At 43.7% G+C, this 27,425-nt stretch overlaps 1 protein-coding gene across 8 annotated transcripts in view; it reads left to right on the forward strand.

The window, feature by feature from the left end:
• The window catches only part of rpgrip1l (RPGRIP1 like), a 300,654-nt gene that overhangs the window by 6,490 nt on the left and 266,739 nt on the right, over window positions 1-27,425 (forward strand). The gene's annotated exons all lie outside the window — the stretch shown is intronic.

A 27,425-nucleotide genomic window follows, 5' to 3' on the forward strand; every position in this document is an offset into this window, starting at 1 on the left:
CACATTTTATCTTATGAATTCAAAATGAGGTTCCTTTCAATTTGGTTCCTTTGCACCATTGTAGGCTTACAGGCAGCTTAAATCTCACATGCCTCTGACTCACACACAAAACCTTTTTCTTTATATACTTAGCCTTCCCTTTGATTGTCGTCTGTATAAACAATTGTTTCTGATGAATCGTTGGCAACATAAATTTCAAAATACTGCAACGCTAACACCAACCCCAAGGTCTCTTTTGCGATCATTGACTATCTTCTCTGTTGTACATTCAGCTTCTGTGAAAAATACCCTATCGGTTTTTCAATTCCAGTGTCGTCATCTTGTAACAGTACAGCCCAATGCCTATATCACTTGCATCAACGACCAACTTGAATTGCTTGGCATAATTGGGTACTGCCAAAACTGGGGTCGTAGTTAATATAGTTTTCAAACTATCAAATGACTTCTGACACTCCAGTATCCATTGAAACTTCTTGTTCTTTTTTAATAGTTCAGTCAAAACCACACTGCTAGAAATTTCTGGTAAAACCCACTCATGCCCAGAAATATCAAAACTTCTTGTTTTGTTGTAGGCACTGGGAATTCCATGATAGCCTTGACTTTTGCATCTCTCAGAGCCACCTTACCATGTCCAGCGGTTTGGCCTAGATATGTAACCTGCGCTTTTGCAAATTCACTTTTAGCCAAGTTTATCACCAAATTAACTTCTTGTAATCGAGAAAATCGTCCCTCCAGATGCTGAAGAATGCTCTTCCCACGTCGGACTGAAAACTATTAGATCATCAATATAAACAGGACAATTGCTTAGACCTACAATTACTTTGTCTGTCTTTGAAATGTCACAGGTGCATTCCTCATACCAAATAGCATGACTTTAAACTGAGAGTCCACTTGGCGTTACAAAAGCCGATATCTCTTTTTGCTCTCTCCGACAGCGGAACCTGCCAATATCCTTTTAGCAAGTCAATCTTTGTGTTAAATTTCGATTGTCCCACTTTCTCAGTGCAATCTTCCAAGCGTGGTATAGGATATGAATCCGCTTTTGTCACCGCATTCACCTTTCGATAGTCCACACACAGTCTTTGTGTTCTATCCGGTTTCAGTGCCAGCACAATAGGCGAATTCCAGTTACTGCAACTAGATTCAATTATATCATTTTACAGCTTGAAATCAATTTCTTTTTATACTTGTGATAACTTTGCCGGATTTAATCTATAAGGATGTTGCCTTATTGAAGATGAAACCTGTAGAGACATCATGTATAGCTAAATGCGTCCTTCCCAATTTATTCCCACAAATAGGTTTGTGTGACCTTGTGTGGAAAATAGCTTTTCCAAATCACTTTGATACTTGCTTGGAAGGTAACTCAATATTTCATTTAAATTTTCAAGCACCCCCTCATTATCCAATTTGATTAGAGGAAAATCAATTTCAGTGTCTTGCACCTTTTTCTCATCATCCACCATGACTAATACCTGGTTTTGTTCCTCTTCCCTGTCAAAGTACTTTTTAAGCATATTTACACGACACACCCTCTGCTTCTTTCTTCTATCTGAAGCATTTATTAAATAATTTACTTCACTCAATTTCTTTTCAACCCTGGAAGGCCCACTAAATCTTGCATTTAATGAATCATCTAGTACTGGCAACAAAACTATTACTTTCTCTCCAGAAACAAAACTGCAAGCTTTAGCTTTCTTATCTGCCTTCACTTTCATCACTTGATCTGATAGCTATAAATGTTCCCTAGCTAACTCACATACCCCATTCAATTTTACCCAGAAATTTGATACATAATCCAAGAGAATAGTTTCTGAATTTTGACCCCCCAGTTTCTCATGAATTAATTTCAGTGGTTTCCTTACCTCATGACCATAAACTAGTTCAAAAGGACTAAAACCAGATGATACATTAGGAGCACCTCTAATGGCAAATAATAAAAATAGAATTCCTGTAGCCCAATCCTGTGGATAATCCTGACAGTATGCTCTCATCATAGTTTATACAGTTTAATGCCATCTTTCCAAAGCTCCTTGTGACTCTGGAAGATAAGCCATTGACTTATACTGTTTTATCCCCAAACTATTCTTTACTTCCTTAAACAGCTGTGACATGAAATTTGACCTCTGATCTGATTGTATTTGCTTAGGTAAACCATATCTTGTAAAAAAAATTAATTAACTCCTCCACAGTCTTCTTATTTGTAATATTTCTTAAAGGTATCACTTCAGGAAACCTGGTAGACACATCCATTATTATTAGTAAGTATTGATTTCCACTTTTAGTTTTAGGGATGACCCTAGTAAAATGTTCTTCTAATGCTGGTACTGGAATTAAAGGCGCCGGCTTAATCACTGCTTGTGGTTTCCCTGTTACTTGACATGTATGACAGGTTCTACAGAATTTGACTACATCCCTATGTAATCCTGGCCAGAAAAAATACCTCTGTACCTTTTCCTGTGTTTTTATAATTCCTAAATGTCCCCCCATTGGAATTTCATGAGCAATCCTCAAAATCTCATTTCTGTACAATAATGGCATAACAATCTGATGCATCTCTCTTAAGGTAATAACATACTGGAATACATTTTGCTTCTGTTTCTGAATAAGCTTTCTGATATAACAGCTTTAATTGCAAATCATTTTCCTGTACCTCCACGAACCTTAAGTTAAACACTTCAGCTGAATTGTTCTGTAGTCTTTCCTCCTGAACAATGTTATCAAACACAGTGCCAGCTAATTGGATTTCGACACCTATCTATCTCAGTCTTAAATACACTCAATGAGCTGGCCTCCACAGCCTTCTGTGGCAATGAATTCCATAGATTCACCGCTCTCTGGCTAAAGAAGCTTCTCCTCATCTCTGTTCTAAGAGGTCTTCCCTTTACTCTGAGGATGTGCCCTCAGGCCCTAGTCTCTCCTACTAATGGAAACATCCTCTCCACGTCCACTCTATCCAGGCCTTTCAGTATTCTGTAAGTTTCAATCAGATCACCCTCGTCCTTCTAAACTCCATCGAGTATAGACCCAGAGTCCTCAAACGTTCCTCATATGTTAAGCCTTTCATTCTTGGGATCGTTCTCGTGAACCTCCGGACCCTCTCCAGGGCCAGAACATCCTTCCTGAGATACGGGGCCCAAAATTGCTCATAATATTCTAAATGTGGTCTGACCAGAGCCTTATAAAGCCTCAGCAGCACATCCCTGCTTTTATATTCTAGTCCTCTCGAAATAAATACCAACATTGCATTTGCCTTCCTATCTACCGACTCAACCTGCAAGTTAACCTTAAGAGAATCCTGGACTAGGACTCCCAAGTCCCTTTGCACTCCAGATTTCTGAATTCTCTCCGCATTTAGAAAATAGTCTATGCCTCTATTCTTCCTACCAAAGTGCATGACCTCACACTTCCCCACGTTGTATTCCATCTGCCACTTCTTTGCCCATTTTCCTAACCTGTCCAAATCCTTCTGCAGCCTCCCCGCCTCCTCAATACTACCTGTCCCTCCACCTATCTTTGTATCATCTGCAAACTTAGCCAGGATGCCCTCAGTTCCTTCATCTAGATCATTAATGTATAAAGTGAAAAACTGTGGTCCCAACGCTGACCCCTGCGGAACTCCACTAGTCACCGGCCACCATCCTGAGAAGGACCCCCTTATCCCCACTCTCTGCCTCCTGCCAGACAGCCAATCTTCTATCCATGCTAGTACCTTACCTCTAACACCATGGGCTCTTATCTTACTGAGCAGCCTCCTGTGCGGCACCTTGTCAAAGGCCTTCTGGAAGTCCAAGTAGATAACATCCATTGGCTCTCCTTTGTCTAACCTACTCGTTACCTCCTCCAAGAATTCTAACAGATTTGTCAGGCATGACCTCTGCTTGATGAAACCATGCTGACTTTGCCCTATTTTACCATGCACTTCCAAGTATTCTGAAATCTCATCCTTAATAATGGACTCTAAAATCTTACCAATGACTGAGGTCAGGCTAATCGACCAGTAATTTCCCATCTTTTACCTTACTCCCTTCTTAAACAGGGGGTTTACATTAGCGATTTTCCAGTCCTCTGGGACCCTCCCTGACTCCAGTGATTCCTGAAAGATCACCACTAACGCCTCCACTATCTCTTCAGCTATCTCCTTCAGAACTCTGGGGTGTAATCCATCTGGTCCAGGTGATTTATCCACCTTCAGACCTTTCAGTTTTCCTAGCACCTTCTCCTTGGTAATGGCCACCATACTCATCTCTGCCCCCCGACTCTCTTGAACTTTGGGGATGTTACTCGTGTCTTCCACCGTGAAGACTGACGCAAAGTACCTATTCAGTTCTTCTGCCATTTCTTTGTTCCCCACTACTACTTCTCCAGCGTCATTTTCCAGCGGCCCAATGTCCACTTTTGCCTCTCTCTTACCCTTTATGTATCTAAAAAAACTCTTGCAATCTTCTTTTATATTACTGGCTAGTTTACCCTCCTATTTAATCTTCTCTCTCCTTATTTCTTTTTTATTTGTCCTCTGTTGGTCTTTGTAGGCTTCCCAATCCCCTGGTTTCCTACTGTTCTTCGCCGCATTGTATGCTTTCTCTTTAGCTTTTATGCTGTCCCTGACTTCCCTTGTCAGCCTTGGTTGCCTCGTCCGCCCTTTAGTATGCTTCTTCTTCCTAGGGATGAATTTTTGCTGTGTCTTCCAAATTACTCCCAGAAACTCCTGCCATTGCTGTTCCACTGTCTTTCCTGCTAGGCTCATCTCCCAAGCAATTCTGGCCAGCTCCTCCCTCATGCCTCTGTAGTTGCCTTTACTCAACTGTAATACCGTTACATCTGATTCCAGCTTTTTCCTCTCAAATTGCAGGGTAAATTCTATAATATTATGGTCACTTCCTCCTAAGGGTTCCTTCACCTTAAGCTCCCTTATCAAATCTGCCTCATTACACATCACTAAATCTAGAATTGCCTGTTCCCTAGTGGGCTCCACCACAAGCTGCTCCAAAAAGCCATGTCATAGACATTCCACAAATTCCTTTTCTTGGGATCCACTACCAACCTGATTTTCCCAGTCTACCTGCATATTGAAATCCCCCATGATCACTGTCACCTTGCCTTTCTTACACGCCTTTTCTATCTCCTGGTGTATCTTGTGCCCCACATCCTGACTACTTCGGAGGCCTGTACATAACTCCCATTATGGTTTTTTTACCTTTGCGGTTCCTCAACTCTACCCACACAGATTCTACATCATCTGACCCTTCGTTATTTCTTGTTATCGATTTAATTTCATTTCTTACTAACAAAGCAACCCCACCCCCTCTGCCAACCTGCCTATCTTTTCGATAGGGTGTATATCCTTGGATATTTAGCTCCCAGTCCTGATCATGGTTTTAGTGATTTGATATGAATGTATTTGAGATGTGGAAAAGCATTAATAAAGTTAAGAGAATCAAAATTACAATTATAGAACTGCAATAATATAATTTCAAAAACTGAGAGACATTTGATTGTAGCCTTTTGGATGATGATATACATTCTTAAAGGGATATACGTTCTACTGGACTGTCTCATCATCTCCAAATATTATTTTTTAAAAAGTGGTGTTTTTCAGATGTCACTTTGTAATCCTGTATTTTAAAGCTGTTAATTAAATGCAACCTTGGAGTAAACGATCTCTTTTACAGTATATTATCCAGTACCATTTTGTCTCAATGCACCATATTTGTTGGCAGTGGAGTAGAATTTGGGGCTGAATTTTCACCCTATATGAGAATGGAGGCAGGCAGGCGCCTAAATTCGCATTACTGACTGGCATGCTGGTTTGCTGCATGACCCAACCTGGGCCATTTTCCTGGAGGCAGGATCAGGGGCTCAAATGACGGGTAGCCAAATGAGGTGAGTTAATGGCCAATTAAGACCAATTATCAAGGGCTGACTGGAAAATTCCAGTCGGTCTGCGGGCCCCTGCAGCGTCAGGAGCAGGCCAGCCGCCAAATTCAGCTTCTCAGCGGCAGGCTTGGGGGCCAGCACTCCAGGCAAGCTTTGAGGCCTTCCCTAGCTGCCTGGTCACAGCTGCAACCACAGGCCACCCTGTGGTGGAGCTCTTCAGTGATGGTGATCTGGCAGCTGTGGCCATTTTTTAATTGAGACATTTTTAAAGTTTGCGTGGGGCACCCTCTCTCCCTTAGCTGAAATGGCAGGCTGCAGCTCTTTCTAAGCTGGAAGGCTTCCTATTGGTCCTTTGCCTTCAAGAGCCTACCTGCTGTCATTAATTGAACAGCGAGTATGCCCTCTGGCCACTAATTGGCCAATCCAGGGAAGGTCACTGCCAGATGACTGGTCCCCACGAAGCGTGATGTCAGAACCCCCATTTGACTGCAATGTCAGGACCCAAACACAAAATCCCACCCTTAGTGTCATATCGAGGGAAATTTGATACAAATTATCTGTATCTATGCTGTGTTTAACCAATAGTTCAAAAACATAACAGTAACAAAGGTAGAGACATGAGTGGGACACTTAACAGGGTGATAGAGATTTGGATAATATATTTCTGTAAAGATTAAAAATTTGCTTTGTAAGTTTAAACTGGAAATATGCTTACAAATGTTTAATTTAAACATCTTGGAAGAAACTGCTACATTAATTGAGTGATTTAATGTTTTGACTCTGAAAGCATGAATGTTGGGGGAAATAATATGATTCCTTGCCTTCAACTCTCTTGTTGCAATAATTCACCTTGTCACCTCATTCCATGTAGTGTATAACTGATAGTAGTTACATTCTGATAAACAATCAATTCATGAAATGGTTATTGGTTCAAAGAGCAGAGTTGAAGATTATAGGAACATAGGAGCAGGAGTAGACCATTCACCCCATCGAGCCTGCTCCTCTATTCAATATGATCATGGCTGATCATCCACTTCAATCCACTTTTCCCACACTATCCCCAAATCCCTTTATGTCATTGTATTCAAAAATCTGTCAATCTCTACTTTAAACATACTCAATGACTGAGCTTCCACAGCCCTCTGGGGTAGAGAATTCCAAAGGTTCACAATCCTCTGAGTAAAATAATTTCTCTTCATCTTGGTCCTAAGTGGCTTACCCCTTGTTTTGAAATTGTGTCGCCTGGTTCTATACTCCCCAACCAGGGGAAGCATCTCACCTGCATCTACCCTGTCTATTCCTTTAAGTATTTTGTAGGTTTCAATGAGATCACCTCTCATTCTTCGAAACTCTAGAGAATACAGGCCCAGTTTCCCCAATCTCTCTTCATCGGACAGTCCCACCATCTCAGGAAGAAGCCTGGTGAACCTTTGCTGCACTTCCTCTATAGCAATAATACCCTTCCTCAGGCAAGGGGACCAAAACTGCACACAGCACTGCAGGTGCGTTCTAACCAAGGTTCTATACAATTGAAGCAAGACTTCAGTACTCCTGTACACAACTCCTCTTGCGATAAAGGCTAATTACCATTAGCCTTCCTAATTGCTTGCTGCACCTGCAGCTGTTAGGTCCCTTTGTACATCTACATGTCCTAATCTCTCACCATTTAAGAAATACTCTGCATATCTGCTCCTCCTACCAAAGTGGATAACCTCACATTTTTCCTCATTATATTCCATCTGCCATGCTCTTGCCCACTCACTAAGTCTGTCCAAATTTCCTTGAAGCAGCTTTGCAACTTGCTCACAACACACATTCTCACCTAGCTTTGTGTCATCCATGAACTTGGAAATATTATATTTGGTCTCCACAGCCAAATCACTGATATATGTTGTGAACAACTGAGGCCCAAGTACTGATCCATGCGGTATCCAACTAGTCACAGCCTGCCAATGCGAGAATGACCCATTTATCCTACTCTGTTTTCTGCCTGTTAACCAATCCTTAACCCATGCCATTAAATTACCTCCGATCCCATGTGCTTTAATTTTGCGAACCAACCTCCTGTGGGGGACTTTATTAACAGCCTTCTGAAAATCCAAGTACACCACATCTACCGACTCCCCTTTATCAATTCTGTTAGTAACACCCTCAAAAAACACTCCAACAGGTTTGTCAAACACTGTTTCCCATTCATAAATCCATGTTGACTATGCCCAATCAGATTGTTATTATCTAAGTGTCCATTTATCACATCTAACAGATTCCAGCATTTTCCTTACTACTGATATAAAGCTAACAGACCTGTAGTTCCTGTTTTCTCTCTCCCTTAAATAGGGGGGGGGTGACATTTGCTACCTTCAATCTGCGGGAACTGTTTCAGAATCTGTAGAATTTTGGAAAATGATCACCAATGCATCCACTATCTTCGCAGCTACCTCTTTCAACACTTTGCGCTATAGAATATCATGTCCTGGGGACTTACCAACCTTCAGTCCCATTAATCAGTCCCAAATACACCCTTCTTTCTCATACTAAATTCCTTATTCTCCCTAATCCCTTGGATCTCTAATTCTGGGAGATTTCTGTATCTTCCTCAGTAAAGAGAGACACAAAATAATCATTTAGCTTCTCTGCCATTTCTCTGTTGCCCATTATAAATTCTCCTAACTCTGCCTGTAATGGACCCACATTTGTCTTAGTCAAACATATCCTTTTTACATACTCTTAGAAGCTTTTACCGTCCTTTTTTTGTTTTTTGCTAGTTTACATTCATATTTTATTCTCCCTTTATCAGTTTCTTGGTCGTCCTATGCTGTATTCTAAAATGCTCCCAATCCTCAGGTTTACAACTATTTCTGGCAATTTTATAGGCCTTTTCTTTTAATCTTAAACGATCCTTAACTTCCTTTTGTTAGCCATGGTTAGCTGACTTTTGTTTTTAAGTTTTTGTGCCTTGAAGGAATGTATAATTGATGTCAACTATGTAATAATCCTTTCAAGACTATCCATTGCCTATGTACCATCATACCTCCTAAAGTACTTTCCCAATCCACCTCAGCCTATTTGCCCTTCATAGCTTCGTAATTTCCTTTGTTCAAATTTAACACCCTGGCTTCGGATTGAACTACCTCACTTTCAAACTTAATGTAAAATTCTATCATATTATGGTCACTCATCCCTAAAGGTTCTTTAACAACAAGATTATTAATTAGCTCTTTCTCGTTACATAATACTAGATCTAAAATATCCTGTTCTCTAGTTGGTTCCTCAACATACTGCTCTAGAAAACCAGCCCTAACACATTCTAGGAACTCGTCCTCCACAGCATTGGTGCTCATTGGATTTACCCAGTCCATATGCAGATTGAAGTCGTCCATGATTACTTTATTACCCATGCTACATACTTCTCTAATCTTCTGATTAATACCATGCCCCCACTACCACTACGGTTTGGTGGCCTATAAACAATTTCTACCAATATTTGCTAGCCTTGCTCTTAGCTCCACCCAAACAGATTCCACATTTATACTTCCGATTTGAGATCCTCTCTTACTAATATACTGATGTAATCCTTATCATCAGTGTAACACCACCTCCTTTTCCTTTTTGCCTCTCCTTCCTAAATGTTGAACACCCTTGAATATTCAGTTCCCAGCCTTGGTCACCCTGTAGCCATATTTTTGTAATGGCAATTATATCATACCCGTTTACCTCTATTTGTGCCTTTAGATCATCTACCTTGTTGCAATTCTGCATGCCCTTAACTTTGTCTTTTTAACATTTTTCCGCATTCTAAGCCCAGTTGATGCTTGCCTTCATTTCGCCTCCCTTTTAATTTCACTTGCTACTTTTATCAGCTTTACTTCCTTTCAATTTGACCTTCTCCTCAGGTTCCCATCCCCCGACAAACTAGTTTAAACCCTCCCCAACAGCACTAGCAAGTCTCCCTGTGAGGATATTAATCCTGGTTCTGCCCATTTTGTACAGGTCCCACCTGCCCCAGAAACGGTCCCAATGCCTCAGGAATCTGATGCCCTCCCTCCTACACCAATTCTCCAGCCACGTGTTCAGAAACTCAGTCCTCTTATTCCTATGCTCACGAGCATGTGGCAGTGGGAGTAATCCTGAGATTATTGCTTTTGAGGTCATGCTTTTTAATTTTCTTCCTAACTCCCTGAATTCTGCTTTCCCTCTTCTTACCTATGTCAGTGGTACCAACATGGACCACAACTTCTGGCAGTTTACCCTCCTGCTGAAGGATATCCTGCAGCCAATCCATGACATCCTTGACCCTAGCACCAGGGAGGCAACACACTGTCCTGGAGTCACATTTACAGCCACAAGCACCTGTCTGAATCCCCTGACTATCAAATCCCCTATCACTACTGCTCTTCCACTCTTTTTCCTCCCCTCCTGTGCAGCTGAGCCACCTGTGGTGCCATAGACTTGGCTCTGGCTTCACTCCCCTGAGGAACTATCGCCCTCACCAGTCTGCAAAATGGAAAACCGATTAGGAAGCAAGATAGACTCAGGGGACTCCTGCACTACCTGCCTGGATTTCTTAGACTCCCTGGTGCTCACCCATTCCCTTCTGCCTGCATACTCCTAACCTGCGGTGTGACCGCCTCTCTAAACATGCTATCCACGTAGTTCTCTGCCTCATGGATGCACCACAGTGACTCCAGATGCCGACAGAGCTCAAACTTCTACAGCTGGTGACACTCCCTGCAGATGTGTTTGTCTAGGATAACTCCCCACATACTGCACAATGTACATTCCACTCGGCTGAGCTGACTTGCCATACAGCAACTATTTATTATAATTAAAATAAGTAGGAGAACTTACTAAGTTATTCACCAATCAACTTCTTCCCCTGTATCAAAGTAAGAGCCAACTACTAGAGGCTGAAAAAGGTAGACAAAGAAAGGAGCACCTCACTCATATAAGGGGAGGTGGTGGCATAGTGTTATTGTCACTGGTAATCCAGAGACCCAGTGATAACCCAGAGACCTGGGGACCCAGGTTCAAATGTTGAATTCAATAAAAATCTGGAATCAAAAGTCTAATAATGACCACAAGACCATTGTCAATCATTGTAAAAACCCATCTGGTTCACTGGTAAAAACCCATCTTGTCTGGCCTACACGTGACTCCAGATCTGCAGTAATGCGGTTGACTTTTAAATGGCCCAAACCGCTAAAAAGTCAATGAGTGATCACCCGGCATTGACCTCGGCACCGAAAACGACAACGGAAAACCCAGCACTGTTGACCCTGCAAAGTCCTCCTTATGAACATCTAAGAGCTGTCTCACAGACTAGTCAAACAACATCCTGACAAAGTCATGCTCAGGAAATCATTCCTTACGGATCATGCCCCAGACACCACCATCAAAATCCCTGGGTATGCCCTGTCTCACTGGGAGGATGGCGTGGCACAGTGGTATACAGTCGGGAGGGAGTTCCTTTGGGAGTCTGCAACATTGACTCCTGACTTCATGGCATCAGATCAAACATCGATAAGGAAACCTCCTGCTGATTATCACACACCGCTTTTCCCCCCCACACCCCCCCCTGCATCTCTCCATCAGTACTCCTCCATGTTGAGGGTGGCAAGAATTGTGGCAGGATGTTCCCTGGGTGGGGGACTTCAATGTCCATCATCAAGATTGGCCCGATAGCACCACCACAGACCGAGCTGGCCAAGTCCTAAAGGACATAGCTGCTAGACTGGGTCTGTGGCAGGTGGTGAGGGAACCAACAAGAGGGAACAACATACTTGACCTCATTCTCGCCAGCCTGCCTCCCGCAGATGCATCTGTCCATGACAGTATCGGTAGGAGTGACCACCGCCCAATCCTTTTGGAGACAAAGCCCCGTCTTCACATTAAGGATACCCTTCATCATGTTGTGTGGCACTACCACTGTGCTAAACAGATCTAACAATTCAAAATTGGGCATCCACTAGGCGCTGTGGCCCATCAGCAGCTGCAGAATTGTACTCAACCCCAATCCATAACCTCATGGCCTGGCATATCCTCTATTATACTATTACCTCCAAGACAGGGGATCAATCCTGGCTCAATGAAGAGTGCAGGAGGGCATGCCAGGATCAGCACCAGTCATACCGAAAAATGAGGTGTCATCTGGTGTAGCTACAACACAGGACTACTTGCGTGCCAAACAACATAAGCAACAAGTGATAGACAGAGCTAAGCAATCCCACAGCCAACGGATCAGATCTAAGCTCTGCAGTCCTGCCACATCCAGTCGTGAATGGTGATGGACAATTAAACAACTCACTGGAGGAGGAGGAGGAGGAGGCTCCACAAATATCCCTATCCTCAGTGAAGGGGGAGCCCAGCACGTCAGTGCAAAAGATAAGGCTGAAGCATTCGCAACAATCTGCAGTCAGAAGTGCTGAGTGGATCATCCATCTTGGCCTCCTCTGGAGGTCCGCAGAATCACAGATGTCACTCTTCAGTCAATTTGATTCACTCTCTATGTGATATCAAGAAGTGGCTGAAGGCACTGGACGCTGCAAAGGTCCTGACAATATTCCGGCAATAGTACTGAAGACTTGTGCTCCGGAACATGCTGCGCACCTAGCTAAGCTGTTCCAGTACAGCTACAACACTAGCATCGACCTGGCAATTTGGAAAATTACCCAGGCATGTCCTGTATGCAAAGAGCAGGACAAATCCGAATTGGCCAGTTACTGCCCCATCAGTCTACTCTCGATCATCAGTAAGGTGATGGAAGGGGCCATCAACAGTGCTATCAAGCAGCACTTGCTTAGCAATAACCATTACAGCCTTGGTTCAAACATGGACAAAAGAGCTGAACTCCAGAGGTGAGATGGAGTTTCTGCCCTTGATATCAAGGCAGCATTTGACCGAGTGTTGCGTCAAGGGATCCTAGAAAAACTGGTGAATGAGGGGGATCAGCTAGTTGGAGTCAGACATAGCACAAAGGAAGATGGTTGTGGTTGTTGGAGGTCAGTCATCAGTGCAGGAGTTCCTCAGGGTAGTGTCCTAGGCCCAATCATCTTCAGCTGCTTCATCAATTACCTTCCTTCCAACATAAGGTCAGAAGTGGGGATGTTCACTGATGATTGCACAATGTTCAGCACCATTCACGACTCCTCAGATACTTAAGCAGTCCATGTCAAAATGCAGCAAGACCTGGACAATATCCAGGCTTGGGCTGACAAGTGGCGAGTAACATTTGCATCACACAAGTGCCAGGCAATGACCATCTCCAACAAGAGAGAATCTAACCATCGCCCCTTGACATTCAATGGCATTACCATCGCTGAATACTTTTCACTTGTTTGGATGAGTGCAGCTCCCACAACACTCAAAAAAACTTGACACCATCCAAGACAAAGCAGCCTGCTTGATTGGCACCTCTTCCACAAACATTCACTCCCTCTGCCGCCAACGAACAGTGGCAGCAATATATATCATCTACAAGATGCACTGCAGAAACTCACCAAGGCTTCTTCGGCCGTACCTTCCAAAGCCATGACCACTACCATCTAGAAGGACAAGGGCAGCAAATACATGGGAACACCACACCTGGAAGTTCTCCTCCAAGCCACACACCATCCTGACTTGGAAATGTATTGCCATTCCTTCACTGTCGCTGGGTCAAAATCCTGGAACTCCCTCCCTAACAGCATTGTGTGTATAACTACACCACAGGCACTGCAGCGGTTCAAGAAGGCAGCTCACCACCACCTTCCAAAGGACAATTAGGTAAGGGCAATAAATGCTGGCCTAGTCAGCGATGCCCACATTCCGTAAATTAATTTTTAAAAAAACCTCACCAAACTGCAAGCTTGACACTCCGTGCACTCAAAGCAGCCCTCCAGTGCAGACCAAGCAGCACTAAGGAAGCCCTGTTTTTATACTTTCTGAAAAACAACTGATTCAAGATTTTGAAAACCAATTTAAGCTAGCTACCTAATTAACGAGCAGCAGCTTCAATATTATACATGGGTACGGGGAAAAGGCAGGACAATGGCACTGGGTCATAATGCTCATTTGCAGAGCCAGTGCAGACACAGTGGGCCAAATGGCCTCTTTCTGTGCCATTAAAATTCTGTGATTCTCCGAGATAGCTCATCCACACGGCACTTCTGGCTGAAGATTGCTGTGAATGTTTCAGCCTCATCTTTTGCACTGATGTGCTGGGCTCCCCCATCATTGAGGATGGGGATACTTATGGAGCCTCCTCCACCAGTGAGTTGCTTAATTGTCCACCACCATTCATGATTGAACATGGCAGGACTGCAGAGCTTGGATCTGATACATTTTTGGTTGGGAATCACTTAGCTCTGACTATCGCTTGTTTCTTATGTTGTTTGGAACATTGTCCTGTGTTGTAGCTTCACTAGGTTGACATTTCATTTTTAGGTATGCCTGGCACTGCTTTTGGAATGCCCTCCTGCACTCTTCATTGCAACAGGGTTGATCCCCTGGCTTGGTGGTAATGGTAAAGTGAGGAATATGCCGGGTCATGAGGTAACAGATTGCAATTTTGCTTCTGTCGATGGCCCACAGTGCCTCATATTTGCCCAGCCTTAAGTTGCTAGATCTGTTTGTTTAGCACAGCAATAGTGTCACACAACACGATGGAGGGTATCCTTGATGTGAAGATGGGACTTTGTCTCCACAAGGACTATGCAGTAGTCACTTCTCCTAATTCTGTCATGGACAAATGCTTCTACTGCATGCAGGCTGATGACGATGAGGCCCAGGTATGTTTTTCCCTCTTGTTGGTTACCTCACCGCCTGCTGCAGACCGAGTCTAGCAACTATGTCCTTTAGGACTAGGCCAGCTGAGTCAGTAGTGGTGCTACCAAGCCACCCTTGGTGATGGACATTGAAGTCCCCCACTCGGAGTACATTCTGTACCCTTTCCACCCTCAGTGCTCCTGTGTTGAACATGGAGTATTGATTCATCAGCTAATGGTGGATGGGTGGAGGCTTTTTTGGTAATCAGCAAGAAGTTTCATTGCCCATGTTTGACATAATACCATGAGTTTTCATGGGGTCCACAGTCGATGTTGAGAACTCCCAGGGCAACTCCCTCGTGACTGTATACCACTGTGCCACCACCTCTGTTGGGGGTCTGCCGGAATGGTAATGGTCCTGTCTGGGACGCTATCTGTAAGGTATGGTTCCTTGAGTATGATTATGTCAGGCTGTTGCTTGACTAGTCTGTGAGACAGCTCTCCCAATTTTGGCACCAATCCCCAGATATTAGTAAGGAAGACGTTGCAGGTCGACAAGGCCGGGTTTGCCGTTGTCGTATCCAATGCCCAGGTCGATGTCGGGTGGTCCGTCGGTTCCATTCCTTTTAGACTTTGTTGCAGTTTGATACAACTGCATGGCTTGATAGGCTATTTCATAGGGCAGATGAAAGCCAACCACATTGCTGTGGGTCTGGAGTGACATGTAGGCCAGACCAGGTAGGGACAGCAGATTTCCTCCCCGAAAGGGCATTAGTGAACCAGATGGGTTTTTATGACAATGGTTTCATCAGACTTTTAATTCAAGATTTTTATTGGATTCAAATTTCACCATCTGCCATGGTAGGATCCAAACCTGGGTCCCCAGAGCATTACAATGAGTCTCTGGATTACTAAAATGAAAGCAAAATGCTGCAGATACTGGAAATCTGAAACAAAAACAGAAAATGCTGGAAAAGCTCAGCAGGTTTGGCAGCATCTGTGGAGAGAGAAACAGAGTTAACGTTTCGAGTCCGTATGACCCTTCTTCAGAGGAAGGGTCTGAAGAAGGGTCATAAGGACTCGAAACGTTAACTCTGTTTCTCTCTCCACAGATGCTGCTAGACCTGCTGAGTTTTTCCAGCATTTTCAGTTTTTGTCTCTGGATTACTAGTCCAGTGACAATACTACTACGCAACCACCTCCCCTTAAATCGAACACAGCACTGCCCTGGAGATTGATCTCCAATTCCTGGAGGGTTGGGAACCGTAGTTTGATGAGTACTTTCTTACCTTCATGACCTATTACCTTCCCAGGGCCTTTCCATTCCTTATGACTCTCTTTTATAGTATACTCAATATCCTGCATTAAAGTCTGTCTCAGATGGTCTTATATAATGCCTCAGTGTTCTCTAAATTTTCTCAGACCTCAACCTTGATGAAAGCCTGTTTCCCTGCATGTCAAGCATTCAAATTTGCAGAAAAAATTGAACTAATGATAGCTTCTTCTAGCGCAGGAGGACTATCAGGAAAGCAATTTGGGAATTTGCCCATAAATAAATTGATAGGGGTTATACCCTCCAGCCATCTGAAGTGAATTCTTTACATGAACCACCCGTGCCAGGGCAGTTAACAGCTTGCAATCAAGTTGATCAACTAAAATTTTATGCAGCATTTCATCGATCACTGCATTATTCTTTTCCCAAAGTCTATTGCTTAAAGGACTTGCAGCTGAAGTATTCATGATCATGATCGTATTTTCACATGTCTCTAAACTCATTGACAAAATCTCCTCATTTTCAGTCAAAAACTTCACTGGTGTCCCAAGTCTGGCCCTGATCCAATTCTCCATGATGTCTATCATAGCCCTCCTGTCCTTGCTATGTATTATAGAAAGACTAGACCTGGTTACCAGCAATATAAAATTTAGAATGAAAATATTTCTGTTTCTATCCCACACTTTTAGATTCATGGCGACTACCTCGTTAAAGTTGCATGCCAGTGGAAGGCTTACAATAGGGCATGGCAGCATCCTGTAATACTTATTACAAATTCACAATTCTCACCAATCTGTTCATCAGCCACATCTGAACTTTTAACAGACTTTTAACCTTTGACAAATAGCATGAGCAAATTGTCCATGTAACTTGAAGACAGCATTTTTCCCCTTATCTGTTTCTTAGCACCAGGTGCTACTAATACTTGTCCAATATTCTGATGAGAAACATCCAGTTTCGTTAAGGGGTTAGTGATGTTCAGGCTATGTAAACTGCACTTAAACTGACCTTCCACAAATAATTGCCTTATCGTGCTCTCTGTCAAGTTTCATGTTGTGCCTTTTTCATAGAAGGTTTACTCAATAGCATAGATATCTTATTAGAGACTACGTCAGTACTCATTAAGTAGCTTACTCCAGCTATTTTACATGGAAGTATCACTCTCTTTTGTGATGTGACCTCGAGGTGTTATCATCATCAAATCTAAGGCAAATAATACATTTATATTCTTTAACATGGCATTATTCCTCACTACTTAGTGAATCAAGATAATGTTTCAACCAAACTGTCCCATATAGTGTTGAAGCACAAGCATTACCTCATACTAGACTGTTAAAGGAGTCAGTGACTAACACGTTTATCACAGGACTAAACTCCTTGTGACCAGTACGATTTATTCGGATTCATCCTCTTCCTCCAGATTCTCTTCGTCATGTGTCATTTTGAGGACCCTGCTTCTTTGCTTTGGGCAGTTCACCACATAATAATACTTGGAGTCACATCTGGATCACTTATTAACTGTTCCTTAGGCAAATTAATCCCAGGAATACCTATTATTGCTGTTCCAATTTTGTCTTCTGCTGCAATAGACAAATCTGCTAAAGGTGCTTTCACCCTCATTCTGCCTTTCTTCAATCCTTCCATTGTATTGAGGCCTGCATCCAGCATCTGGACTAGTTCCAAATCCAGCAATCGTTGAGTCTTCTATTCTTTATATTACTGTGGAATGTCATTTGTTCCATAAAGGCTGAAGGAAATGATTATTCCCATAGGAACTTTTTCAAGGCAGCAAACATCTAATCCAATAGGACCTCCTTCTCCTTGAATCAAATGCCAGTTAAATCCAGTAGCCAGAGCATAATTCAGTAATTTAACCTCTAGAACTAATCAAGACTACACCAACCTAGCTGGTGAACAATTGGTCCCCTTGCTGAACACTCATCCATTGAAGCGACGGAAGAATCCATCATCACCAATTAAGGCATCTCCAAATTGAATGTTGTCAATCTTTTATACCATTTGTCAAAGTTCATGATATATTCTTCAATGGAATGACCATCTGCTATCAGAAATCTATCAAATTCTGACCATACCTCATAGACATTTAACAGATCATCTTTCCTGTAAATTTCATCCAAGAGGCCCAAAACTTCATCACTATCCAACTGTCAGGCATCCATTTCGCAAAATACTTCTGATTTTGCTTCTCGTAAGAAGTGTTAAAACTAACGCCAGACCTGTTTACTTTTTTGCCGCATAGTAACTTGTGCCCACATATCCATTAGTTATATAGTTCATACTCTGAAAACATTGGAAAGTAATCATACACTTACAATTTATACTTGCTTTCTGCCATTTTCCGTAATGGTCACTAGGATTTTAGCTTGCTGTCTAAAAGTGTTTTCTTCGTTTCTATCCATCACCTTTAGGCTACTTCCAAGTTATACTCCAGAAAGCCAGATAGTGAAGGATAGAACAGGAGCCAATCTTTATGTACATTTTTTTAACAGATGCTTATTTACAGAGTTGCACATTATAAATATGCACCTTCTCATTCAACAACTATAAATTCAGTCTGTCCTTTTTTTTATATAGGAGCAGAAGTGAATCCCCAGTTCATGCCCACCACCTACATATGTTTAAATAAAATTAATATACAATTAACACTTTGCTCCTTCAACTCAAGGAGGTGTAAACTTGTACATTTAATTTGTTCATACATGATATTTTTATACAAGTTCTACAAGAAAAGAAACAGACCATTTCATTTTCAAACCAAGTCAACATGTTTTTGTAAAGATATCTTTTAAAAAATTTGTTGATCTAGATCTATAATGGATTCCAAATGTTCTCCTGAAAACTGAAAGGTCTACTTAAATATCCTGTGTGTTGTCCAGTAAACCGTTTACCGTGGTTGGGGTTAATTGCAAGAGTTTACTACATTTAATTGAGTATAAAGATTAAAAGTCACAGGTTTTCATTCACAGGAATTTCTACTTGTTCACAGAAATCATTAGGCAATTTGCACTCAAATTTATTGGAAAACATTTGAGCCTAAACAGGAAACATTTCGCATCCATTTCAATGTTAGTCAGAGCATCTTGACCTTCCTGTACAGTTACCCATTAATTCTATAAAATTTGCTTTGTATTCCTCATTTTGATTGATCTATAGTGTTGGATTTAATAGCTTTTTTGAGCTTTGTTTGGCCACTTGCAATAGATCCCTTATATCCAGTATGATCCCAAAACCCCATTCTCACACCTAGAGAAAATAAGAGTAAAAGGAAAATATTTTCAGCTAGACATGTCATCAAGACACGTGCTGTATGAGAGCTAACAGGATAATGTCATTGAATATCATCATTGTAAAAAATGGCTGAGGCAGCTTTCAAGAAGTCATATATAAAAGCATTTACAACTCAAAATGGAAGGAATTTTTTCTGTGGTTCAGGCACAAGAATCGCTGACCCATAGTTTACATTATCTGAGATTCTATGATACAGTGACTTTCATGGCTCAGTCCTGACATCTTGCTTCTCAGGGGGGATTACCTAAAAAATAATGACATACTTGGGTCTTTAACATATAATTTTCAATAAGTTTATGCTGTGCTATTTTGCAGCAGTGCTAGCCTTTGCTCAGTGATTATACATTTGCTGCTAAATCAGAAGCTCGTGGGTGTGATTCCCATTTTAGAGCTGTGAATGTACAATTTAGGATGATACTTGAGTACAGTATAGATGCTGTACTGCCAGAGGTACCTTTTGCAGATGAGAAGTTAGACTGAGAAATTACCTGCACGCTCGTGAGGTTGTAAAAGATCCCATTGCACAATTTTTAGGAAGATAAAAGAATATCGTAGCCAATATTTTTCCTCAATCAGCACCAGCAAAACATATTAGCTGGACATTAGTTAATTTCTCTTTATAGAATCTTGCTTTGCGCAAATTGGCTGCAACATTTTCTATTTTATAACAGCAACTGCAATTCAAAAGTTCTTCAGGATTGAGTGCAACAATATGGTGGGATAAAAACAAAAAGCTAAAAGCTACTGCGGATGCTGGAAATCCAAAACAAAAACAGAATTACCTGGGAAAATTCAGCAGGTCTTCTCCACTGATGCTGCCAGACCTGCTGAGTTTTTCCAGGTAATTCTGTTTAGTATGGTGGGATGTTGAGTTTAATCAGAGTTTAAGTCAGGACATAACACACTAGTTATACAGCAAAAACATATGACCGTGATAAGTAGCGAGTATCGGTCCAGCTCGGGCAAGATTGCTGCCATGCATGAACAGCCCACCCTTCCGTCATCGTCTTGAGTTCTTGAACCATTCAGTGGTGTTGGACCAGAGTCCTCCTTGACAGTTCTCTTGAGGTGTCAGCTGTGGCTCAGTTCATAGCACCCTCGCCTTTGAATCAGAGGGTTGTGGGTTCATGCCCCACTCCCGGAAAACCAAGAACTGTGATTGTACTCGAAAGAGTTGCAATCTGTGACTGTTGATAACTCGAAAGAGTTTGACAGTTCTCTTCCACCTCCTATAGTACTGCATTGAGCCCTACCAAAATTTCTTACTTTATACCCTTATAATCCAGGTGTGGATTCCTGGATAGATTATTGCAAGGCCTTATGGTCCTATAATTTATTTTAATTCATAATACCCTATGAAGCATCGACTTTCTTGTCTAAATCTTGGGTTGAAAATCCTGTCTTTAATGCCATTAACCACCATTAGCTTCTTGAGCCTTTGCATGTATCTTCTGGCTTTGATCAATTATCCTTGCCTCATCTTTTCCTTAATTAAACAAGGTTAAATGAAAAGCCTAGAAAAGCTTTGTACTATAGTTATCTATTCATGCATTTATACAACTATGGGCCTTTGTTCAAGCTAGCCACCATTACCACTAGCCTTGTTTCTGCCCTATTCTCTCCCATGCCTTGCTCCTCTTCTTTCTCCAATGAGATCAGCCCTTCCACTTTCTTTGCATCTTCAAGGTGCACTCCTCTTTGTAGGGCCATGTTGTGAAGGGCACAACAGACCACTATCATTTGAGAGGCCTTTGCATGTGTGTATTGCATGGTGTCACCTGACCAATCCAGACAACAAAAGCAGCCTAATGACCTGCTCCAAGTCGGTTCTAGTAAGCAGATGGCTCTCATTATAATGCTCTGAGCCTCTGTTTGTGTCCCTCATAGAGGAGTGAGAAACCATCTCCTCAAAGGATAACCCTTGTCCCCTAGAATCCCTCCACAGACTTGGGCCAGAATTTTATGCCTTTGGAGCAGGTGTGTGGCAGTCCTGAATTTGCGCAAGAAGACGTCGGGCAGACGTCTCAACGCCATTGCACCGTCGCGCAATATTATGGTCAGCAGGCATGTGCGGGAGTCAGAATTATGCCCACCAACAATTAAAGGGACAATTAAGCCCATTAAAAGGCAATTGCCCAGAATTTTACGTGGCCTGTGTGATTTAACACTCAGCGCATGGGCCACTCAGCCAGGCAGCTATCACGTTTTTAATTGAAGCTCGATCCAGGGCGGGATAAAAGGCAACCAGAACCTTGGCAATTTGAATAGACAGGAGTTTAGCTGTGAGTTTGTTGGAGGTGGTTTTCACATAGTTCATTGCATTTTCTGTGTTTCCTGGAGTACTCTTTGGGTTACAAGCTTTCTCGGAAGCTTTCTGCTAAGTTTTTCCTTCGGTGCAGTGTCCTGTGCCACCTGTATTTCAGCAAATGTCTACTCTGCTGAGGGGACCTCCTCCAAAGAGGAGCAGAGGGCCAGAAGGGAGAGGAGGCCTGTCCGCAGGCAGCATCCCAGAGTGTGACCTGTGGGAAGAGAGATGCAGCCAGAGTGGGTGCAGGGCCAACAGGAAGTGCAAGGCAGAAGGGTCCACAGATGACACCATTACCCTGCAGCCAGAGTCTGCACGCAGCGCTCTGGCTACCTGGACATGTCTGAGGCCCAGTGCTGAAGGAGGCTCCACCTCTCGAGGGACACTGCGACCTCCATATGCCAGATCATTAGCCCAGAGATCGCCTCAAACTGTGTAGGTGGCCACCCTGTGCCGGTGGCTCTTAAGGTTACAGTAACCCGGAACTTTTTCACCTCCAGTTCTTTCCAAGGGTCAATGGGAGATCTGTGTGGTGTTTCCAAATCTGCTGCCCAAATATGCATCAAGCTGGTTACTGACGCTCTGTTCAGACTGGTGAGTAACTTCATTCATTTTCAGACTGGCGAAGCCAGCCAGGCTGAGCGAACCAGAGGCTTTACTGCAATTGCTGGGTTCACCTGCATCCAGGGAGCCATAGATTGCATGCATGTGGCCATTAAGGCGCCAGCAGGTGAGCCGGGTGCCTTCATCAACAGAAAGGTGTTCCACTCCCTGAAAGTCCAGATTGTTTGCAACCGCACGACTCAGATTTTGCAGCTCTGCGCCAGGTACCCTGGCAGCTTCCATGATGCATACATCCTGCGACACTCTCAGGTACCAAGGCTCTTTGTCGCTCTAGCTTGGTTGGATGGTTGGCTCCTGGGTGACAAAGCCTATCCCCTGAAAAGATGGCTCATGACACCACTCAGACACCAAAGGACAGAAGTAGAGGAGAGGTACAATCAAAGTCATGGCTCAACAAGGGCGGTAATTGAGAGGACCATTGGGCTCCTCAAGATGAGGTTCCGCTGCCTGACTCAATCAGGGGGAGCATGTCAATATCCTCCAGAACGTGTCTTGCATATTGTTGTTGTGTGCTGCGCAGCACACAACCTGGTTCTGTCAAGGGGGGACCCATTGGAGGATGAAGGCAGCAAGGCAACTCCACAGGCCGCAGAGGACAGCTCAAGTGATGGGTCTGAGGAGGAGCCAGAGGAGGCCATGGGTAAGGGTGTGGATGTGGAAGTGAGGAACATTATGGGAGGCAGGGAGGCCTTGATTCTTCATTCTTTCAGCTAGGCATCTAAGGCATGGCTTGAAAGTGAGGGCAAGGGTGATGTCACCTTACTGAACGTTCCTGATGAAGCAATCCTGTCACCCTTATGTCAAGTAATGACGTAAAGTTTGCAGCCCTTCCTGTCTGACACAAGCCACTTCCACCCCCATCACCTATGAAAAACATGGAGCACGATCAGGCCATGACACATAATGAGATCTTTATATCGTGGTCCTGTTAGCACAATTTGTACATAGTAGACATAGTAATTAAAGTTATATCACCCATGACAACCCCTCTTTTGTTTATAGTGCCTTAAACTTCTGCTTGCGAGTGCTGTATCTTGGTGCCCCTCCCCTCGCTGGCAGCGGCGTTAGAGGCAGCCTGCTGACTTTGATGTCTTGATGACCTTAGTGGCCATCCTCTGGCCAGCGGAGCCTGTGCAGGCACTGCCTGGGAGGGACGTCCAGTGCTATGGCTGGGCACTCCTCAGTCGCGCAGCCTCATCAGATGCGACAGGCACTGGCAGAAAGGTGGAGGAGCTGCTGCGTTCATCTGGACCACCCTGAGAGGAACCCGCAGATGTGACATGCAGCTCGTCTGCCAGCGTGAGGTTGGTTTGAACCTCCCTGCTGACCATTGATGGAAGGGCACCGAGCATAGGAAGTATGTGCCTCATCTCTCACACTGACCTGCTGAGTTCACTGCCAGTGTGTGGGCATACAGGTCCGAGTGTAACCTCAGAAGCCCCTAATTCTGTTCCTGGAGCTGCGTCTCCATGAGAGTCACATCACTCTCTGCTTGGAGGAGGCTGTGCACTCGGAGCCCTGGGTCAACACAGTGCTCATGCACCGCATGGACTCCTTCAAGACAGAAACCATGGCACACAGACCGTCAGGGATCGCCGCCAGATCTTTCTGTGCATCCTGCTAGATATCCAGCATCTGCTGCCTGAAGGATGACACAAGAGGCTCATCCTCTGCCTCAGCATGGCCCTGGTCTCCAGCAGTCCTCCAACTGCCAACACCCTGGGCACTCTCTGCCTCCGCCAACCCTCATGTGAGGGCGTTGTGTCCTCACCACTATGCATTACCATCTGAGCCGACACACTATTGCTGACTGATGTGCCTGTGACTGCGCTGGTGCTTGGTTCAGAGAGAGGATGTGACGCGGGCGCTTCTGTCCACGGCTTCTCCCTGGATATTAAGAGAGGGTATTCAGGATCTCTGGCGTCATGAGGATGGTGCATCTAAGGGAGGAAGAGAATATGTCAGTTGATAACGTCATTACAAAGTGACTGTGCATGCATGACTATTGTTTGTCACAATGGACAACTGCCTCACTGAGGCAATGTGATTTAATGAGTAATGGGGTCTCTTGGTTTGAACTTCCCATTGGAGCTGCTATGATCATTCATCTCTTTGACAGTCCCCCAGCCTCTCATCTGTCCAATCGACTCTTACCTTCCTCCTAGACCCCTGCCTTTCAGTGACCTGTGGACCTTGCTCCACGCTCGCATTCCATGTTGAAGGCATCCATCTCAAACTTTGAAAGAATCAGGAGGTTGGCCACCCCACCACCCATCTGTGTGCGCTCCTGCAGATTATGGATTCTCTTCTGTACAAACAAAAGTGCTCTTTCATTAGTCCACCCTCTACCTGCCACACCATATTAGCCTCACCACCTCCTCCCCACCTCCTCCCCACCTCCCCCCGGAGACCCAGGTTGAGGTGCCAGTTAGATTGAGACACCTCACCCTTGTGCGCACCCAAGCCAAGCGGGCATGTCTCGCTGCCTTGGCCGGCACAGAGATATGTGCTATTTGACACTCTGCATCTCTCACTTCTGAGTGCGATGAAGAATGGCCACCCTCCAAGACATCAATACACAGTTCCATGCCAAGTCAGTACTCACCCTTGCGGAATGCAGAAGATCATTGAACCTTTGCCAGCACTGGATCCATGTGCAGCGCACAACAACATCATGCCCACTCACCTGGGCAGCCACCTCCGTCCAGGCCTCCTCCTTTTGGTGAGGTAGCCTCCTCTTGCCATCTCACAGCATGAGGATCTCCCACCGGGCACTCTGCCTGCATGCAGGCAGTTGTCAGAGAAGTGGGGGGGCAGAGTGCCACCAGCATTCCACTCCCGCCTGGTGTGCCCAGCAGCTGTTGAGGTCATAACTCCTGCCAATTCAAAATGTTTCAAGTCTTTCTTGAACAGCTTCCTGAGGCTCCTCACCACCTCTTTGCTGCCTTCAGGGAGCTGTCTGTGCTGTTTCTAAAGTCCCCTCCACGCCCCCGGTGCCCGCCACTCTCCTGCCCCTGCCAGCAGCGCTGAGCCACTGTCAGCGCACATTTTATGCTGGCCGGCCCTTAATTAGCCAGCCAGCGTGAAATCAGGTTCAGCTTGCAATCATGAGCAGGAGCGGATATGGCATCCACTTACAGGCCTGCTGATTGTGCATGCACAACGTGCACAAAATTCAGACCTGGAGGTAATTGAATAGCTGCAGAAGGCGAGACTGGCAAAGAATGAAAAGAGTCATGGGAGCTGCCAGGAAAGTGTACACCCACATGAAGGAAACTCTTCTTGTTTTTATTTATTCTTTCATGGGTGTTGCTGCTCCTCCTCTCCAATGGCCTCAAATTCCTGAGGGTGCAGCACCCATTTCCAGCTGCATATTTCTTGGACCCAGGTGGAGCCTAAATATCCTTGCCCACTGCTGCAATGCTAATGCGATGTTAGAAAGGTGATGTCCGCGCCCCCCCACCTGCTCCCCGTGCCGCCGCCCCCGAAGTGGCAAAGTACTTAATGCTAATTCTTCCCCTAACTTGTGTTGGGCAGCTGCATTTTTTTTCCCTTGAAACAGTTAAATCCTTTCAGCTCTAATCAGTCTTTTGACTTTTACCACCAAAAATTTTTCTTGCCTCACTGACTCTCACCCAACTTAGTCCACACCTGCCCTCAGCCAGCCTGAGGCAAACAGCTCCTGAACGCCGGCCGCCTCCAAGAGAAATCAAGACGCGTAAAAGGTTGGGCTTTTAACGAGCACCTTAATGACCTCAATTGATCTCAACAAGAGTGTGGGTGAGTTTGCAGGCCTACCCTTCTCTCACAACCCCCCCAGCCCTCACGAAAATTTTAACATCGCGAACAGAGACAGGATGTTATCACACATGACATTGGCACCGTTTTCTTTAAGTTGCCCGCCTCCATTCAGACTTGGTCACAGCAGCGAAAATCCAGCCCAAGTGCCTGTGAATAAACTCTTGAATAGCGTACATAATGTTATCTTGATCACCTGACATTGCTGTGCAAACCACAATGTGACCTTGTATTTAATGTCTGAGGAATGCAGTGCATTGGAAAGACAACATCTTATTTTGATTTTGCAAAAGCCTTTTTAAAGATCATTTTAAAATCATTTTCCAGGGTAATAGAGGTTTACTTTCCTACTTATAAACAGTTAAATAAGGCTACAGAACACATATAGAGGAATTGCCGACCCTGATATCTTTTGTTGCCTATTTATTTTCTCTATCTTGCATTTACGTACATTCCTTTAATCCCAGAAAGTGCTAGAGAAACTCAACAGGGCTGGCCACACCCATGGAGAGACAAACTGAGTTAATGTTTCAAGTCCAATATGACCTTTCTTCGGAACTGAAGAAGTCATATTAAACTCAAAACATTAATTCTGTTTCTGTCTCCACAAATCCTGGCAGACCTGCTGAGTTTTTCCATCACTTTGTTTTTCTTTCAGATCTGCGGCATCTGCAGTATTTTGCTTTTATTCCTTTAATCCCACTAGTTTTAGCTTTGGGCTGGATGTTGCTGGAACTGGAGTAAATGTTGTTAATTTTTTCCTGTACCTTTCAACTTGAAAAAAGCTTGCTGTATGTAACCTGTTGGAAGTGTGAACTGATAAGTGTGGCAAGAGCAGTGGAGCATCTAGGCCCTTAGTTAAAGGTGGAACCAGCAGTGCATCATCTTAAACAAATGAAATATAAAGTTTAAGAAAGAAACAGGAACAACAGAAGGAAGGTGATTAGATTGGGTGCATTACAATCAAACCAAGTACAAAAAGAGAAGTAGAGACAGAAAAGAAGACTGGATTAAGAAGGAGGAAGAAAAGAGACAAAGGGAAAGTAAGAAAAATATGAAAGAACTTAAAAATTTGATACTTCTAAAATCTCTAAAAACAATTCACTACATGCAGAAATTAAAATGAACATGTGGAATTATTCCCATAATGGGCCAGAAAGATTGATTGGCTTCCTTTAACAATACTCATTGATAAAAATATACTTACATTCTTAGTTACCAAACTAAACTTTCTGCAGGGAGCTTATTGGGTAATTAATGTGCAAATCCAGCAAGCCCTTAAAAATAACAGGGTGACTAAGAGGGAGATGCCATTTCTGACGAGCAAATGGCGAATCGGTGAATATTGACCAGAAGTCCTGGAGTTTCAATTTCTGCATATCTCTTAATCCCCTGAGTTTGCTGGCTGATTTGCACGTTAATAATGGCCAGATTGTTTAACACGCTGTTATTTCTCCAGCTACATCCAGCCCTGTATCATTTATTAAGTACATAAATT

This window comes from Cetorhinus maximus, chromosome 6 (genome assembly GCF_964194155.1).
Source record: "Cetorhinus maximus chromosome 6, sCetMax3.hap1.1, whole genome shotgun sequence".
Taxonomy (NCBI): Eukaryota; Metazoa; Chordata; class Chondrichthyes; order Lamniformes; family Cetorhinidae; genus Cetorhinus; species Cetorhinus maximus.